Raw genomic sequence first — 17,618 nt, forward strand, 5'->3', positions numbered from 1 at the left:
ACGTACCTCTCGCTTACAACACACACAAATCACAGGTCTACAAGGTTATATCTCATAGCATTTGCTCTTGAGTCTAAAAAGGTAACAATGCTTTAATAGATGAGTGTTGGATTTGCAAATGTAAATATACCAAGTAATAAACAATTTATTTTTTTTTTTTTACTGGTGTTTTTAAGACTAATTATATTAGTGTCAAGCAACAGAGCTATTTGGACACTTTCTTCAGACATACTTGCCATTAAGGGACCATCAGATTTCACATAACAATTTTACTTTTATTTTTCTTCATTTGCCAGTATGTATCTCCACAAGCAAACCCAGCCTCTTGTTTCTCACACAGGTTCACCCCAACTTGGGCATATTCCACTGAAAAGTCTACTTTATAGTTAAAAGCAGAAAGTTTGTTTTACTTTATTGTTTCCCTACTATTGTCACCTCTTCCCTCGGTGCTTAACACAAGAGGGTAACCTTAACATGACATTTACCCTGAAAATTAGGCTCCCTATATAACCACTGCATCCAACCATGAATGAGGACCTCAGACATCCTAGCCATGAGCACTGATCTCTTCTAGCACACCAATTCCTCTCCACCACCAGTCCTCTGCCGAACAGCTAAGGTAGCACAAAGGGAAAACAGACAAAGGAGACCTTTTCAAAATTCCCTTTAAGGCTTAAGTGATCAGACTAAGTCCAACTCCATAAAGGATCTCAAAGACCAAATTTCAAATTAAAGATAGTATGGATAGGATACAGATTTACTTCTAGGATGCATTTTGTTTAGAATAAAAGTGTCTTTGAGGTTGTTAAAAGTTATTAAAATGTTATTTTTGTAGTGCTCAGAAACTAGCTTTCAGTCTTCCATGAGTTATTTTGAAGGTGAGCATGTAAACCAAATTGAAGATTTGAAGATTAACTAGCCATATGCTTAACATTAAAGTTTTGAACTTGAGTAATAAGTTACCAGGAAATAAACAGGCTACAGACTAAGTACTGAACACTGATACAGTTTCTTCACTTTACAACAGAAGAAAGTCACAGGATTAGAAGAAAGCCCAAAACATTCTAGGATGCATGCAGAGATCTATTTCAAGCTTTCCAAAAACCTTGCAGATTCCTTTCCTCTCCTATGCAGAGGAAAATATAAAGCTACCTTCTGGGTTTCTGAAAGCCTTAGCCAGAGAAAGTGGATTCCTTATTTCCCTACTATGCATCACATGCACAAATCTCAGCCTCTCTGACTGTAAGCTTCACAGCAACAGATTCTTCTGGACAAACCTGGAAAATGTTTCATTTTACATGGTGACCTGAACATCAAATCCTCCTCCCTTGGATGGAGTAGCACAATTGTCAAAACAGATAAACAAGAAATACACTATGATGGAGACAGTCAACTGTATTTTTTCATATCTACTGCAAGTGTTCTCTGAAGACAAGTAAAGATTAGGACAATACAAATAACACTCTCTCTCAAAAAAAGAGATGACCACAGCAAGTATTTGGAGGTAACATTGCTTTTGGCCAGAATTACAATTGGCACAAACTCTAGAAAAAGACAGTTAGCTGCCTAATAAGCCTTCCCCATTTTTTGGTTTCTATGCTAGTTTGAATAATCTTTGACTCTCAGAACCTTGGGTTTAACTAGTGAGAACAGGAGGAGATTGATCTATCTCCACACCCATGTGATACATCAAGAATACCGCAATCTCATGCATTTATTGAAAAGCAGGACTAACAGTTCACTCCAAGTGCAGAACAATTTTTATATTACACAGCACACACAATAGGATTCACACACTGATGATCATTTTAAAATAGTAAAATAGTAATATTTAAGAACTTCAGTGAAGTGACTAGATAGAAACATTCTATTGTACGCACTAATGAATACATGGTAACAGTCCAGGATAAAATAGAAGAAAAAAAATTAAGATGCTTAAAGCGTATAGGTAAATACTTCATCTCAATTAGTCACCCAAAAGACTGTGCCCTGTTAAAACATTCACATTCCAGGCACATTAGTTCCTACGTACATACATTAGTGTACCTGTCAAACAGCTGCTATTTGCAAGGAATGGAAGGTAGAGAATTTCCCCTCATGCACACACAGAAAACTTCTGGAGAATCACAGAATGGCTGAGGTTGGCAGTGACCTCTGGAGGCCATCTGGTCCAACCCTCCCTGCTCAAGCCGAGCCACCTGGAGCTGGTTGCCCAGAACTACATCCAGGTGGCTTTTAAGTATCTGCAAGGATCAAGATTCCACAACCTGCCTGGGCAACCTGTGCCAGTGCTCAGGCACCCTCACAATTAAAAAAAAAAAAATTAAGAAGTGAGCCTTAGACACCTTTACTACTTATTTTTGCTGAAAGTGGTTTTGTTTGTCCAGGTGAAAAATTTAAATCTTGGGCATTATCATTAGTAACATCACTAATTTAAGAGCTGGGCAAAAATCAATATCCCTGACTTTGAGAACAGAGAGAAAAAACAGGTAAATACAAGCAACATTTCATTTTATTTAAATGAAAGCAAAGCTATGCAAAGAAACCTTGAAATTCAATGTTGATTTTTTTTTTTTTCCTGAGCAAAAACCTCTTCACTGACATTTGGGTCTGGCTTAACATTTCTTCTTTGAGTCATTTCACTTCTCTCCCACAGCCCCATTATATTACTCAGCACAAATACAAGCACAAATATAGGCTAGCGATGAGTGGATGGAGAACAGCCCTGCAAAGGAGGACTGGGGGGTACTGGTGGATGGAAAACTGACTATGAACCAGCAACGTGCGCTCACAGCCCAGAAAGCCAACTGTATTCTGGGCTGCATCAAGAGAAGTGTGGCCAGCAGGTCAAGGGAGGTGATTCTCCCCCTCTGCTCCACTCTCATAAGACCCCACCTTAAGAACTGTGTCCAGCTCTGGGGCCCCCAACATAAAAAAGACATGGACCTGCTCAAGCGAATCCAGAGGAGGCCACAAAGATGACGGGGCTGGAGCACCTCCCCTGTGACAACAGGCTGAGAGAGTTGGGGTTTTTCAGCCTGGAGAAGAGAAGACTCCGGGGAGACCTTCTAGCTGCCTTCCAGTACTTAAAGGGGGCCTACAGGAAAGATAGGGAGGGACTCTTTGTCAGGCAGTGTAGGGATAGGACGAGGGGTAACAGTTTTAAAATGAAAGAGGGTAGATTTAGATTAGATATAAGGAAAAAATTCTTTACTGTGAAGGTGGTGAGACACTGGCACAGGTTGCCCAGAGAAGTTGTGGTTGCCCCCTCCCTGGCAGTGTTCAAGGCCAGGTTGGACGGGGCTTTGAGCAACCTGGTCTAGTGGAAGGTGTCCCTGCCCATGGCAGGGGCGTTGGGACTAGACGGTCTTTAAGGTCCCTTCCAACCCAAACCATTCTATGGTTTCTTAGATGAGCCAAATGTCATGGCATGTCTTCACAGCACAGAAGATACTGCTACTTCTATTCTATTTCACATAATACTTCTTGTACTTTTTAAATCCATTTAGTCCTTGCATTCTTTTGTGTGAAAAGAAGCATTAGAAGTCCACTATCTTCAAACCAGCAACAATTCCATCTAAAACTGGAGATTTCAAATCAGCTTGTAAGAGTACATTTGTTGTTCATGCTCAGTCTACACCATTGAACCTGTCTTGAGTATAGAATTAACAAATGAGTATAACATGAAAAAACACGTAGCGTAGGTATGTAGGACTACTTCAAATTAGCATTCTAAGCAAGGAAAAATAGTCATACAGCATCAAAATCTTAGCATCAAAGAAGTGAGTGTATTTGAACCAACTGGAAGAGTTCTTTGATTCCTCATCCTCAATGTGCAACTGGAAACAAAGGAAACCTTTACAACACAACTGAAGGAGGTGGCCTACACAGCAAGTTAAGTGTGTGTGCACGTGCATATGTATGTACACTTACAGGGGCAAATAAGGAAAGAAGGGGGGGAAATAGTCACCTTTTACATCAGAGTTTTCTAGTTTGATTGTTTAACTGGGAGAAATAGCCTCATGAGCTCCTATGATTACTGCTTAACATTCCTACTGAAACTAAACTGACTGTACAAGAAATGGCAAAATACTTTATATTTTTAGCTTTCCATACTGCAGTTGAGAAGGAAGATTAAGTTGTCCAAATCTTCATCTATTCTTCTTTTCCTAATGGTTCTGACAGGTAAGAACAAGTAAAGTAAGCACAATACAACCAACCAGCTTGCACCAGGTTTTTTAGAAAGTTTTTCTAGATCTCAACTTTCAAATCTGCATCTGATAACACAAATACTACTTCATTCTTAACGTGTCCTTCATTACGAACAGAATGCATATACCACAACTAACTCACTGTCTTCCGTATTATTCCATTTGCAGTTTAACCTCTTTTAAGGGAGGAGGGATTTATCTTCAAACTAAGCATGAATTGCACAGTAAAGCACCAGAACGATACCTCCAGGATATTAACACAGTGAGGAAGAAAGACTGGCTTGCATCTATCCTATGTTCTAGTATTTAAAGAATTCAAACATAAGATGCAGACTGAAACAAATTATAAGTGTCTATACAGCTTAGAGGGGGACATAAGAAAAACAACCTTGATACCACTATTAATTAAAATATCGAACTCAGATTTCAGTACAGCATTAACTGCACAGCCTTAAATAATGCTTCCATGCTGTAGACTTATGAGATGAACACAACCATAGCCTTTAGAAACAATTAAAAATGTTCCCCTCCATCTCAGGCTAAATGATATTGGTTTTAAATACGTTGGTAAGACAGTTCTAAGTGAGGAGAGTGAGCTCAAGCAATACACTTGCTTTGTTTTCAGTAAGACAAGCTGACCCCCACAGTACTCCTATTAGCATAGCAATTTTAAGGAGATCAAATCCCTTACTTTCTCTTGGCCAGTTACTGCTGGGATGCTGGTTAAGTTGGAGAGGTAACAAAAACCAAAAACATCAGACATACCAAGATTTTAAAATCTTTTTTAGTGCTACAAATACCAGATATCAAAAGGAAAAAAATCACAAACAACTCAAAATGTAATTGAGCTTGAAGTTATAAAATTAAATGGGGAATGGAAATACATGTAAGGTGGTGGGTTTTCACACTTTCACTGCTATACACTAAGAATATTGCTTCAGCTTACATTTGTGTGCATGAGGAGAGAGGTGTGGGAAAGAAATAAGTAGGAGGACCTAAAAAAAACCCCAACTATTCTTTTTTTAAAAAAAAGCTTGTTTAGAATAAAGCCTAGTATTAGAAAGATTATTTGCCAGTCAGGAAGATTAGAAAATCTCAATCTGTACCCAGGACACACAGTCCTCAAAGAAAGTGGATGAAGTAATGTAGACCATGGCTACATCCTCAGACACTTCCTGAAGATCTCAAAAATACAAGCATGATATGAATAGATTTTTTGATTATAGAGAAGGGGCTCAGAAAGCATCCTCACTTTTGTAGGTGTTGCTGTTGCTCCTACTCCCCAGGGATATGCAGAGAAGGGGGAAGGCTATGAAACACTAAAAAGAATGAGAAAGAAATGAGCTGGAAGTGAAAAAGAAAAGCAAAAGGGAATGGGACAGCAATGATGTGAGCTAAAAGAAAGGTAGAAGCGTTGAAAAGAAGAACCTGATCTTTGGTCTTCAACTCGTACATAAATTTCTCTGTAGATCCAAAAATGAGAGGAATGTTTCTGGGACGGACAGTTAGGGACATCCTTCGGGAAGCAAAAACCACAATTTGAGGGAAGGTGGCACTTCTGCTGGATTTTAGTTTTAGTAGCATAATTTTAAAGTCTTTTTTCCATGAAGGTATCTAGAACAAAACATTAGCTTTCATTGCTTCCACCATTACAAGCACGTAAGACTATCTTTGGTAACTGCTAAACAGGAAAACAAAACCACATCTAACAGCTTGCAGCTTCCTCAAGTGAGTTTCAGATTATCCATACAGCAAAATGGACTTCTGAAAGTGAATTACCTGCGTGGTTCCCTATTGTCAGGGAAGCAGAAGCTTGGCATCAGAGAGGACAACTTGACAGTTACATAAAAGGAGTCTCTTGTAGAGGATGAAAAAAAAGCCACAGTCAATACAAATTTTTGGAAGCTAATTTCTACAATTTGATATAAATTACAATTAAACTGTTTATGAAGAAAATCAGGGGAAAAGAGTGGCAGATTATACCCTCACCCACTTTTTTTTTAAAAAAAACCTTCAAAGTTTCGCAGTTTAGACTCAACAGCTCACCTACATTATTAACTCACAGCTCATTTTCAAAATCCATCTAGTTTTTTAATGTGAGTGCTTAACCAAGTGAATGATTTTTTTAAAGGAAAGATATTTAACACATCAATCCCAGCAGCCTGGAACTTGCCAGAAACGTAGTAATATCCATCATTTTCTCTGTACACTAATGGGGGGGAGCCAGGGTGGGCAGGGATGAACAAGAAGTGCATTTGAAGCTCTCAAGGCATGCCTACCAATAAAGTTGTCCTACAAACATATTCTAAGGATCTTGTGGTTTGTACAGCCTTAAGAGATACCTGACTCTGACTTCTACTTCTTTAAAATTCAATTGCTGAGACATTCAGAAGTTTTTAATACTGTTTAATCCTGGGCTACTTAACACTGCCTGGAGCAGCGGGCCTAAGGGTTCATGTTTCCAGAAAAGCCTAATTTTAGCAAGAAAGGTTTTAATTATTCTAGAAGTGTTCTGACAAATTTTTATTTGCTACTCTAGAAAACATCATCAAAATTTTACCGTATTTCTTTCTTATTGTGATTAACACAGATAAATCATCCTGGATGGTAAACATCCAAAACATACTGAAAACTAGCACATGGCCAAAAACCGGGTAATTCTTCAGCTGAAAAGCCCAATGAAGTACAATGACAACAACAGTCCTGAAGGGATGACTGATGTCATACAAGAAAAGTATAATTACTAAGGAAACTATTTCTCCTCCCCAGTACATTTGTGTTAAGCAGGATGACTCCTATGACAGTTCAAACACATTAAGACTTTTCTCACTATGTCTGTTCACACATAACACCTAGAGGCTGGTTTTTACTTTATAAGAGAACGTGTTTGGTGATAGTTTCTTACAGCTTTTCAATAAGAAAAAAGGAGACTTCTTGATAATGGAGACAGTAAGAAGTGCTAGGGTTTTTTCCCCACATTTAAAATTCTACAACTGTTTTGAATGATATAAATGTAACAGTACAAAATGCTTTGCCATTAAGCTAGCATAGGTAACAAGTAAGACCTTGCTCTGCATATGGGTTGTCCACAAGATTTCAGGTGCCTGGGGTAACTAGCAGTTAGCACAGGGATCCTTCCCAACTACAATGACTCACTAGGACAATGCATAGGCAAGAAACCTGCTGACTGTTCCTCTCTCCATTAAGTCACATGCAAAATCTGGAAAGCCTTAAAAGGAATTCTCTGACCACTGCCATTCTTGCAGAGCTAAGGTAAAACATGCACCATATATCTAGGAAGCACACTGTGGAAGATACGGTTATCATCCAAGCAGTGACACAACCCTATGCCAGATACTCACAAGTTGTTACTTTTTGGGAAAGAATAATTACATAAGTGAAAGCAATCAAGCCATTTCTTGCCAATTTTTGCTCTGCTAGTTGTGATTAGGAACCCAAATATTATTTTCCAGCAATTTTTAATGCTTTTTAATGCTATAAGGATTTTAACATATATGTACAGATGGTATTTACCAAGAGTTCTTGTGTTTTAACACTGATGAAAGAGTAGAAAGAGTAGAAAAACTTGCAAGGTGTTTTCTTTTTCCATAAGAGGCAAAACTCCTGTTAAAAATCAAAGAACTACAGCCCCACCCCTACCTCAAGTAAAAGCATTTCTTTGCTGGAACGTTACCTGGCTATAGTGATTTTGATGAACACATTATCAGCTCCTCTAAGATGGACAATTCTGGAACTACATCACCAGTGTATGGCTTTTGTTAATTCTAGTTAATGCTACATTTTAATTTGGTTGCAAATTGCGTAAAAAAAAAGCCAACCAAAAAACTTACTAAAGTAAAAAAATTACAACATTACACACAAAACCAGAGAGTCCTAACAAAGCTTCTACAGTGCTGAATATTTGAACATAGCTCTGCTTGGACATCTTGACCTCTTGCAAGGTAGGTAAACATTACTTTTTACACCATGCCCTGACCCATTGGGAAAGCCTGGGAAACATTTCTGCAATCATGGCACATTTAAAGTACACATGAAGCCCATTGTTTTCATGTGACAAAAAAGAGTCCCAGTAACTTTAAGATTTGTTCAGTGAGAGGCTGACTGCAACAAACATGCATGCTAGCATCTGCAGAAAATAAATGGAGGCGCTAAAAAAGAATTACAGCAGGTATGAAGTTGGGGATTGTTATATATTAACATTACATTTTTAGCATGCAACATCCCCTTCTTTCTCAATTTGTGAGCATTAGTGAAGAGATCAGCTTCAAGCATTCTAACCATTTCTATGGTCAGAAACCATACAGCAATCTTTGTTCTGACCTATTCAAGGCAGTGCAGAAAATTTTTTTTAACAAGGAGACCCATTTTCCATCAGGTAACATGGAAACACATATTACATTCAGCATACTGATATTAAGTCAAGGGATCATTACCTTATGAGAGTACCACAAATTACTGCCTCAAAAACAGAAGCTGTAGTTTTACTAAAACTCAGTTAACTTTAATAATGTAGAAGCCTATGACTCAGAACCTTCAGAGCAAGCTAAAAAAATTTAATGAAGAAATAATACATTCAGATATCAGATTCAAGCAATTGGAAAGAAGTTTCCTTGCCCATGCAAGAACCAAACACTTCAGACCATAACCAGTGCTGACTGTCTTCTCTCACACCACCTCTTCCCTCACAGAATCTTTCCAGCCTGTGGGGATTTTAAGATTAAAATGAACGCTTTTCATCACAACACAATAAGCATATTTTAAAGTTTATTTTCCACACAATACAAGTCTTAAAAATTCATAGTCCTAAAACATTCCCAGCAACTTTCAGCTGATTTTTGTGTTAGTATCTTTTCCCAAATAATTTCATGGTGGTTACCCTTCTGTCAATGGAGCAACAGGAGGCAGCTGAAATCATTTAACTGTGTAGAATTTAATAGCTACACAGTATAAGTTAACAAAATATAGAAATTTCAAAGAAAAACTAAGAACTGGAGCAAAACAAAGTGAAAGTTAAAGAAACTTGATGGAAAAAAACGTTATGAATTCTTTGGGTATTGGCTAAAGACACGTACCAATAAGCGTTAGAACTATGCCTGCCAAGTTGGAAATGAATGACCAAAAATCACTCAACTGGAGGCCAAAAAAACCCAAAAAAGATGTCTGTCTTTAGCAGACTGATGAAGAGGACATCTATCCAGGATGCAGTACACCCACTGGAGTGACTCCTCTGCCAAAGAAAACTTAGGCCCTCTTCTCCAGTGTCCCAGAATAGTATCCAAACCACAGTGTTATAGTGTACTTTGGGGTCCATATCCATCAAACTTTCCTGTTGACATAACTGCATGCAAAGAACTCACTGAAATAAGCCTAAAAACCAATATGGACTCTTTGCAGACTTGCATCCTCGTGTCTGGGATGAAAAAAACCCAATTCTTTCACTTTTTTTGCTAGGATCTATTTAATTATCCAATACAAGACAGACTCCACCAAGAATGAAAACATAAGATCCATTTATTGGCAATTGTTTCAGATACATGGATCCAAATTACTTAAAGAAAAAGCATACATCTGGCTCTTCCATATCTACATATCACTCTTGCATATTTAATATAGAAATAGTGTATTAGAAAAACATTCCCTCCGAGTTTCGTACAGAACACATACCAATTTCTTAAAATGAGGAAAAGCCAGACAGAATATCAGAGAAAATGCAAACACCTACTAGCTGGAATAAAATAATTACAGCCTACAGCTGTCAGAGTACATGACTACCCTGCTGCAGCCTGCCCTTCCCTCCCCTACAGAAAGAAACTATTGCAAAAACCACAGGATTATGTCTAAGCTCTTATTAAAAAGGACAGATGCAGATCTTTTGACACTACAGTAAAAGCATACAACCCAAACCTTTTGGGGAGAAGTAAGAAAGGAAAGGATACACATAGCAAAATGATGACTGTCCCAGTGCTACCCCCTTCCCCCACAAGTTTCCTCTGTTCCATTTGCTAGCCCAGCCCTCACTAATTAGCCTTAGATGCTCCACTCCCTCCACCTACCAAGTTTCCCAGACTTTCCAAAGCCACCTGCAACAACAACACAGGAGCTGTGGGATTTCTGACACTATGAGTCTCCCTCTAATCATTCACTTTTGGATCAGAAAGAATCTTTCCTGCTAGACTGGAGTGATAGGAAGATAAATAGATATTTTCCAACTTCTTTGTAGCTTGGCAGAGGATTAAGATAAGCAACGCAAAAATATAAAGAAAAACTTGGAATTTGTGATTGTGTTTCTGGCAGAAAGAAAACCACAAAGACAGTTCCCAAAAGCAAACGAATGTAGAAGCATACAGGTCACTATTAAAGTTCTAAAATAAAGAGAAACCTTAAGTTGTTTTGGTGTCAAGGTCTTATTACTAACCCTCTGCAAGGGTGAGTAAGACCAAGAAAAAAAGCACACTTCTAGGAACTGGCCAAACCAGACTGTTGGAAGTTCCTTTTAATAAGCTGGGAAATCCTTCAAAAAGTTACACCAAAAAAAAAATTTTAAATTTTAAAAAAAATTTTTAAAAAGGGCCAGGGATGGGAAACAAACTCATTGGTCCTCCTTCCTCCCCTCCTTTGTAAATAAAGTTGTTGGCTGCCTTAAAAATCATCACTACATATGCATTAGCTCCTTCCTTGCACTGTCAATCCAAAGTAATTCTTAGTATTGAGCAATCCCTATTGTGTGGAGTATTTCTAGTATTTCTAGTATACTAAGTAATATAGACTAAAGGCCTAAATATCACATTGCTGGTTATCAGTATTAATGAAAAACAACATTGTTTTTAGAGAGAGAATATAAATTGGTGTTTACCTAGTAAAGTCTCATTTAATAAAAGGAAGCCTATTGGGGAATTTTTTTCATTCCTTTCTATGATCAAGATATTTATATAAAGACTTGCCACTATAAATATAAAGTTACATGGCAATTTCCCTCTCTGTGAATTAAAATGACATTTCTATTAAATCTGTAAAGTGTTTTTCAATTTTTATATGAAGTAAAAGTGCATAAAGAGACTTAAAATAGATACAATATTTTTGCTTGTCCTGAAAGGTCACTATTTGATGTCAATGAAGAGTCAAATGAAAATACAGACTAATGTGAAAATAGTCAAACATTCAAATCTTAACATGCATATAATAAATGTTTTTATAAAACAAATCACCATGGTCAAATAAAAGCAGCAGCAGATCAGTTTAATGTTTCTCACCATTCAATAAGAGAAACCCAAATACTGAGATGGAACGGTGTTCACATTGCCTTCTTGAAGCCTCTAACTCAGGCATGCCAAATTATTAGAGGCATCTGCCCTTTTCCATTGACTAAGAGATGGGGCTTCTAGATCCCCTGAATCTCAGCCATTTCAGGGATCCTGCATGTGTGAATAATTCCTTCCCAAAGGATGGCAAAATTTTCTCATTTAAATGAAATAGATACATAAATTTTATTATAAACTCACAATTTAAAAAAATTAATACATCTCAGGTTTTTTAGATATACAGCGATCATCTACCAAACTGAAGGGCATTAAGAATGCTTCATCCAAACAAAATTTGAAAACTACTCATTTCTGCATTAGAAAAGAGAACAGTGTCTTAGGAAAAAAAAAAAGTATTTTAGAACCTAGTACTTCAGTTTACATCAATGATAAATGAAGAGATTCAAGCTTGGTATTGGTAGCTGTACCATCTGTACACTTTACAAGTAGTGTAAGTATTTAGCATGTCTATTTTTACTCATGCAGAACTCCGTAAGTTAGATCATAAAACCAAATAAAAACTGTAACATAAAAAAACCCACTCAACTTATTCGCTAAGAGAGCAGCAGAGAAAAATATTCACATCTTATCCCATTCCAGCTACATGTTAAAGCTTTTAGCAAAGAACTAAACATAAGCATGCTAAATACAGCAGAAACGTACAAGTTAAGAACGACGTAGGAGTGGGGAAAGCACAAAAGTTCAGCAATGCATTTCGTTCCTGGCTCAGATGAGGTGGAATAACTAATGTTTCAGTGCTAGCTCCTAGAACTAATTAGTTTTACAGATGACTATGTACTCATAACGCATCAGTCATCTAATACAGTTTCTCACAGTATGCTAGAAAAGTAATGGTCACAAAACCACATTTTGAAGTAACACCAAGTGTGTTTGGGATTTTCTTTGCACAGTATTTTTACCCCAATATTATTAACAATCCTTGTTTCACCTAGTTACTCTATTAATTTCCATAGCTCAAATACATGAAAATGTTGCAAGAACACAGACTAATCTGACACATTTTGCTTTACTATCGACATTAAAGAGTCGGTCAAAAAAAGTAATTATAATCTCAACCCCATAAACTGCTGCAGAAAGGCTGAATCATTCCTCAGCTAATGAAGGCGCAGTGAGGCAGGTAGTGCAAAAAAACTATGCTGAACAAACTATACCGTTAGCTTATCTCCTGTTAAGCTATTTTATTGTAGCTTACACTGAGGCCTCTTTAAAAGACATACATTCTAATTTATGGAAGCAACCAACTGACATTTAACTACTTCAATGAAACGGAGCACAGATCACATCTCATCACATCTTGATCCAATGTGTGCAACAACCAACATCCACTTATTTCCCCCTCAGCTGTCCCCAGATACAGGACTGGTATATATATTCAACAAACCATAGATCCCCTTATGGTAAAATAAGAAGGGCAGATTTTGCATATGATGTCCCCAACTGACTTAAACAAGACCTCTTATAAAACCTTATAAAATGTTTTATGTATTTACAAAAACAAATTCACATTAAGCTGGTATTCCTCAACAGTCACAAGTTTCTCTTTCCTAACCACTGATTCTTGAATTTCTTTTTATCTTGCTCTCATTGAAACATGACATGGCCCTATATTGAAGAATACATGTGTTATTTACCTGTCCTGCACAGTCTTTGTTCCTAAAAATCTAAATACAAACACAAAAAAAAAATTATGCATGCTGAAGTCTAGGCTGTGTAATACAAAAATTAATACAGCCAACATTCCCAACCTCTTCTTGACCTACCTGTAGTAATTTTCATGTTCTTACTGTCTTTAACTTCACTTTGTCTTACAGCCATTGTGAAAGGACAAAAAAACCAGACATCCCTGCAATACTTTTACGGACAAAGGTATTTTCATCTCATACTAATCTACAGTATAGTTACACATTCCAATCACAAGCAGGCCATACACTCACATAACTCTTTTCAGACTAAATTTGCTTAAATATACCTGTAAGGCAAGAATTTTTTTTCTTCTGCAGAACTGCAAATAAAGAACCTGGTAGTGTAAAGCTATAATTTTAAGATGTTTTCAGAGTTTAGTGGAGACACTTGTCAATGTGACATGCTAACAAGTATGCTAAACCTCCTCATCTTGCACTTCCTGCCATTTTATAAGCTCTTCTAAACTTAATATTAGATGTGCCTGTCCTCTATTTTACAAATTATAAACACAGTCTACATTTAGCTGTGTACATGCCATTTCTGAGACTTCAGCAGAAGCAGGAAGCATACAGAGTCAAGATATGCAAGATTTCCTGTGAAATATAGTCCTTAACTATCCACCTTACGTCTTACAGACTGTTATCAGTTTGTATAACTGTCAGTTAAGTATGCTTTCATTTTAAGAGGGAGGAGGAAAAACCCTGATCAAGCTACTTGCCAAATCAGAATCCCAGAATAATCGGGATCTGATTCTAAACAACAAAAAAAAAGTCTAATAAATTTTAAGTGGTGTCATTTTAAAATACTCCAGTTTAAAGAACTGGACTTCATATCTGAATTTTAGATGTTAGCTTATGTCAAAAATACAAAACCAAACAGCTGCCTTTGATGTGACTGATTAAACAACTTTTGTCTCTGGTATTACTAATGGAATGAGTAAATGGGTTGTAATATAACATAAAATAATTCAGTTACATACTAGTAAACATTTCATGGAGATCAGAGCACTAAAGTCTCAGTTCATGCTGAATGATTTTATAGACAAATAAATATGAGCTTAAATGCCAAATAAACATACACTGTTAACAAGGTACCTCAAGACTATTTGGTGAGCCATTACACACTGTGGCCCATGGATATTGCAGTTGGAGCTACATGCAAGCCCAAAACACAAAGTCTGATGCTGTTTCCAAACAAGGTTCAAGATTCTTGCACTCTCCAAATCACTTTTCCAGAAAAATCAAGACAAATTTAGAAAACTGACTGAGTTTAATTAGAGATAATCTCATATTGGAAAGTATTTCCAATACATTTTCCCCAGTATTTTGTATTATAGGAACAATTGCCTTCCATGGAATACCGCATCAGATTAGCAAAAAAGTTTCTAAAAGTAAATACTTCAAAACTAAATCTGAATATACTTCCTACATTGGCTTCATCACATACTGAAAACGTATTTTACAGTGCTCTACACCTATAGTTGTACCAGAGTTTCACTGGTACACACAGCAAAACTACGGAGTACAGCTTTTCTATGCGGAAAAACACAGAAATTAGAATTTCCATACCCACCGAGAAAGGAAAAGAAAGGCAAGTTTACTTTTCACTTAGGTTTATTACTATGTTTAGTTACCTAGAGTTTGCAAATACAATGCACTGCAACACAACACATTATAAACTTAAACTAAGTTAAGTCTTATTATATAGTAACATGAGTAGAAGTAGTCATTGCTACTGAGAGAGTATATCAAATTAACTCAAATATCAAGGAGATGGAAGATGTACACTCTGTGGCTGCTCAGCAAGTTAACAATACCTTACCCTTACAGCAAAAAAAGCAGTTTCAAAAAATGCTAGTAACAATATTTTTGCAAAGCGTCATTTTACTCCCTCCCCAGATAAGTAATTTTATCTACAGAACACATTTTTAAAAGCCATGCTCCAATGAAAGAGGGGAAGGGAAGAAATCTGCCTTTAACAGCAGAAACCACTGCATTTCACTATTTGGAAAGGAACCTACACACCACGTTTTACTTGCACAGGCTATGCTGCAACTGCTAACACAGGCAGGACTCTGCAGTTGTGACAGCCAAATCTTTTTACAGTAGCAAGCACTACGCAATAAACTGTTCTGAACGCTGGTCCATCTCACCTGCCTTAAGTGTATGAATAAACTGCTACATTTTTAAGTGGTGTTTTTATTAAAATAAACGCAATGAGAATTTGGGAAGAGATATCAAGGAAAGGCAAGCAGATGGAGAGTCTAGCTGACACATAACAATAGCTGGTGAAATATTACTCTTATTTTCTGTAATAAACACCAAGATCAAAACATTATGCAAGTTAAATTTCCTTGAAAGGTTCCCAGCAGGAGTTTTCCTTTTTGTTTGTGCAGTACGCGATTTCCTCTCACCCACAAAAAACATACCAAGAATGTGCATGTGCCACTAACACTAAGCAGCACTTCCTTAATCACTCATTTCCAACAATTTATGGATGATCAGTGGCAAAAACGAGCAAAAATAATGAAAGCATGCAATGAAAGCTCATTGAGACAAACCGGCTTGGACTTCCTACTCATTTCTGTGTCTCTTTAAGATGGGGGTCTGATACAAATTAGCCACTGGGAAAAAAGTCATCTGGTCATAAAATACAGTACAGGGTCACTTTTATGTAAGTTTGCCAAAAGGGACATAAACCAGGACAATTTCAAACTGTGACACAGGATAGAAGTATATTAAAAAAATCTTTGTTCCTCCTCCATTGTGCTGTCATGTTGCTCAGCTTTATAGACGTTCTGAGCACCAGCTCTGGCCTCTTCGCTTCCACCTGGTCTACCTAATTAATTAAGCAAGGAAGTTACCTCAAATTTTTGTACTATTTGTTTTTATTATCATGCACTTCTTTTGATGTTCCAGGAGTTAACCTCTTAATCCACAGACTCTGTGTGTTGTGTTCTGAACATTTTGAGATGTCTGGATAATTTGGATAATTGGTCAGGATGTTGCTGTCGCTCATGTTAAACTTTATGCCATGACTTCAAGTTCAAAGATCAGTATTAAGGTAAAATACTTCATAAAGCCTTTTTAAAAACTCTACACTCATGATTATGCAATACCTAGTTATTCCAGTTTCTCACAGCAGTAAATTGCACTATTTGTATTTTCTTGCAAGGAAATTACTCCTGAACATCTTTATCTTTGTCAGCTTCAAACAAATACAAATTTCAGTTGAAGTTACATCAAGAGAAAGTGTATTTTAAAGGTCAAGAAAAGGTATAGCAATTATCTCTTCAAAAATGCTTGCCTCCTTCACAGAGCAGCGCACATGTAATTTTCTATGCAGTCTGTTATCACACATAGAAACATCAGTACTGGGAACTACAGATACTCAACTGCAAATACCACAGATTTGCTTTTTTCGGAGAGAATGATAAAGAATGCGGTTAATTATGACATTAAGAAACATGGTTGACACCTTTGTTTCATTACTACAGAATTTGAGAAGGCCAGTGACAGAATTGAAAGAACATCTAAACAAGAAGTATAACTTTATGCACAGACTTTATCTGAGAATATAGGAAGATATCAAGAAGTTCTTAATATTGATGCAGGAGATTAAAGTTACTACAGGTACCTCCAATAGCTCAGCTAAGAGTACCAGCTAAAGTGTAATATATCATAATGACCTCCAACCACTTCAATAGTCTTGAAAAACCTAATTCACATGTGTGCATTAAAATACGTATATGTGCATAAATACACACATGGCATGTACCTGTATATGTACAAAGATATACATACACACATACATATATTATACACCTCCAATATTGCCTTTACAATTATTTTCCTGATAACAGAAGTCTGCAACTGCCATTAAATGGAAATAAACTATAGCAAGGAGAAGAATTTAAGCTCTTTAAAAGGGCATGGTCAACCCCCTTGGGCCCAAAATGCCCTTTTTCAATTAACATAGTGGTTTTAATTAAAAACTAAGCAGAGGATCAATTTGATTTTCAGTACAACACTGCATCCGTCCATGGTGAGTGCCTAATTTCCGTATTTCTCTCCTCTGCACAATATGCAAGTCCTTGGTTGTTTTAAACTGTTGCCCTGGGGAATCAAAAAGAGTCTATAAGAGGGGCCATGTGCCATTTAGAAAGTATACTAGCAACCAAGAAAAAAAGCCATAGTAAATTGGAAGATGGTTAATCAAACCCATTCTGATTCGTGAAACTTAAACAGTTAAGGGGACAATACTTCCTTACAAGACTATGGAAAGAAAAGTTATACAAATCTATCATAGCTTGCAAAAAGTTCCCATTACAGTGAATACATAAAATCAACTTTTATGGCATAATCTATGATAAACAGTCAAACAC

At 36.8% G+C, this 17,618-nt stretch overlaps 1 protein-coding gene across 10 annotated transcripts in view; it reads right to left on the reverse strand.

Moving 5' to 3' along the window:
* The window catches only part of LMBR1 (limb development membrane protein 1), a 78,575-nt gene that overhangs the window by 30,112 nt on the left and 30,845 nt on the right, over positions 1–17,618 (reverse strand). The gene's annotated exons all lie outside the window — the stretch shown is intronic.

Source organism: Strix aluco, chromosome 1 (genome assembly GCF_031877795.1).
Source record: "Strix aluco isolate bStrAlu1 chromosome 1, bStrAlu1.hap1, whole genome shotgun sequence".
Taxonomy (NCBI): Eukaryota; Metazoa; Chordata; class Aves; order Strigiformes; family Strigidae; genus Strix; species Strix aluco.